Consider the following 3,343-nt stretch of genomic DNA (forward strand, 5'->3'; position numbering starts at 1 on the left):
TGTGTGTGACAGATGCATCGCTGGTAAATCTGTAATTGCCTGTAGCAAACGGCATCAGACGTACCCAGCCTCTTCCACCCACTTGTCAATGTGACTAACAATTTAATTATCGCACCGCTTACACAGCGTGTGAGCATTCCTAAGTAAGGTATAACGCCGTGTGCTCCCCTCCTGCTGTCAGCCTGGCTGCGCTGCGTGTGTGTGCCTTGAGAGACGAGCAGTTCGCGCTCTGTTGCTCATTTCTCGCAAGTCGGTCAGATAGTTGAGAAACAAGCCGAGTGTACAACACCTGCGCTGCCTCCGAACTGGCAGATCAGTGCGTTTAACGGTGGAGCAGCTGCTGAGGGACTTCTGACTCAAACCAGTTTGCCAACCGGTTGGCAAGGTCATTAGGGGATTCCTGCCTCTGCTTTTCATAGGGTCTTCCAGCAAAGATCCTGGGAAAGCAGTCTGTTCTCTCTTACCCGCTGCAAATTCATTTAATGAATTTGTCTCATCTCTCTAGCTGTGCCCTCTGCTGTGCTCGTCTTGCTGTGGCTGGAGACAGTTTTGCCAGAAGTAAGAAAAATCTTTGGGAAATGAGCTTCCCGTAAGTCACTTTAAGGTTTCTTGGTGGGAGGGAGAGAGCACAAAGCTGGACTGGATACATCTTTCACAGGAAAAAAATGCTGGGTCAGTGAAATGTGTAGCAGCTCAGGGTTGGTTGTGCTGTCTGCTGCCCTTCCTCCACCTGAAAAACTTCTGTTGGGCCCATCTGCTCGTTCTGTTCTTCCTACCCTGAACAACCACTGATGTCGGTCTGGTGACTCTGGGAAAAACTGCTTGTTGGCATTTCCTGGACCTTCCTGTAAGCTTGAGACCGATGAGCCCAAGCTTTCGCTGCAACACAAACACTTTGTTCTGCGTTGCCTTTAGAAGCCTCTTTTGCTTTGCGCTGGAGGTCTGTTTGCACTGAAAGGAGCCAGGGGTTGTTGCTCTGTTTCAGCTGCAGCTGAAGTGACAGACTTTCAGCAAAATGCTGGTAGTTGATGCTTGATTATCCCTTATGTTGCAGGTGGTGGTTTATCACCTCAAACTAAATGCATTACCTCAGCCTTCTGCGTTTCCACCTTACTGAAATAGCCTGACGGAGGACCCGTGATCGCCAGGTATCTGTACCAGTGATCTCAGCTGTGAGGATTGTTTGCTTAGTTCATCTTTGGAGCAAGCTGTCGTATCCAGGAGGACCTATCTGACTTGTTTTATTTCAGGGTTTTACAGTAAAATGTTGAATAACTTCTTCAAAAAAAAAGGCAAGGATAGAACCACTCTTGCATAGCTCAGTCTCACTTCTATGCTTTCCTCTGTCACTCTATTTCCTTTCATAGTTGACATTCCCGAGGAACTTTTCCCCAGAGCTTTTAAACCAATTACATGATGTGATCTTTGCATAAGCTGCACCAGGCGGTTTGGTTAGTTTTAATGAGATGAACTGTTCTCCTGGTTCTTTAGGGCACGCTGTTCCTACATCTGCTGAGCAGATCATGTTTGTGTTCTCCAACTACACTGCACTGCAACTCGAGTCTGGTTTGCTGCAGAGCTTTACCCTCTAGGTTTTTTTCCTCCCATACCAGCTGCTCATTCCTTTCTTTTTTTTTTTTTTTTTCCCCTGAGTATCGTTTGGATAATCTTCCCTCAGGTGTATGATATTTGGTATACGTATTTAACTGGAATCTCATTGTGTTGTCATCTTAATTACAATTAACCACACAGCTGACTTTTCATTTCTTCCTTCTCAGTGTGGGCTGTATTTTCCTTATGTTAGTAACGTAATTAATGTACTGCCTTGGCTGCTGAAAACCCTTAATAACATCTTTGGATTAAACTGATACTCACTATGGTATAAATGACAGTATTCCTCTGAAAGTCCAAATTCGTCCTTCAGCAAGATTTTGCAAGAGACAGACTGGCATATTGCCTCCAGATCACATGGCTGCTTTCAAGGTTGAGTGAAGAATTCAATGTGAATTTGGGTGCGTGTTCTCCATCCACATTCCAGTGAACCTCAGTGGGCAGCATCTGTTGCTTGCTTTAAGTGCATCTTGCTGTGACACCTACTGCATGACTTTTTAAAGTGCAGTAAAGTGAAAAGTGTGTGGGGTGGCTAAACGTGTTATAGGTACCGCTGTGAGCATCAGTGTGTGGAAGGCTGTGGGTGATATTGCAGATAATTGACACGATAACTCTACTTTTCAAACATAGAAAAAATGAACATTGACTTTTTCAATTAGTCTTCTGGTTTTCTACGGCTGTTCCAGACTCCTTAATCCCAATTCCATGAGATTTTGGCTTTTTTTTTTTTTTTGGTCCATATCACATTTTGCCAAGTACTCCCTTTATGGTGGAGGGATTGAATGCTGCTTAGCAGAACATACCTGAGCTTTTTCATGTGTTCCTGTAAGTTGGTAAGTTGTTTTTGTTTTTTCCCTGAAACTGAAATAACATTTTTGCTGCTTGGAAGAATGACATCTTTGTATGGAAATAGTTACGATGCACACCAATAAACCTTGCTGGACAAATAGTTCACTTTTAAAACATGTGCTTATAATGGAAATACCGAACGGCTCTACAACGTGTACTGCGTTGCAAGGAACCTCCCTCATTTCCGACTGAGCACCACAGACTCTTCTCAAGGTGGAGATAAAAGCTAGCCAGCTTTGTCGTGCTTGGTTTTAGGGTTATGTGCCTCAGCTCCTGAAGTCTCCTGTAACTTCAGGATCAGGTAACCCAAGGGAACGTTCCCTGTCATTAGACTGCTTTCTGCTCTGTGGTTGTGACTGTTGAACTTTGAAAACAAAATACTGACATCATTATGATGTACGTTACCTATAAAAAAATAAATAAATCATTTATCTGAGGTTAAGGTTGTTAATGCTTCCTTCTGACAGAGCGGTTAGCGGGGTCTAGAACGTTATTTATGCAGCCTCCACTTTTTCCTCAAAATGTCAGGAACCATGAGTAGCAGGGTAAGGAACACTCTTACGTTTTGTTAAGTGCGTGAAAAGGGAAGCGGCTGATGGATGTAAGCTGGGAAACGCTTATTATTTTTATCAGCGTCCAGAAATCTCCTCTCACCGCGCTCTGTGAGGTGCGTTTGAGCAAAAGGAAGACCTAGGGAAACAGCCGCGCCGTCCTGGCTCCCTCAGGCGGCTCGGTCCCTCCTGTCGCCGTGCCACCGGGCAGCTCGCAGGGCCCGACCGCCGCCTTCCCGCCGCTGCCCAGGCCCGGTGCCGGTGCCCCTCGGTGTCGGTGCGGGCGGGCTCCCTGCCGGCGGGGGCGGCCGCGGGGAGGTCAGGGCTGCGGG

The sequence above is a fragment of the Cygnus olor genome, chromosome 5 (assembly GCF_009769625.2).
Source record: "Cygnus olor isolate bCygOlo1 chromosome 5, bCygOlo1.pri.v2, whole genome shotgun sequence".
Classification (NCBI taxonomy): Eukaryota; Metazoa; Chordata; class Aves; order Anseriformes; family Anatidae; genus Cygnus; species Cygnus olor.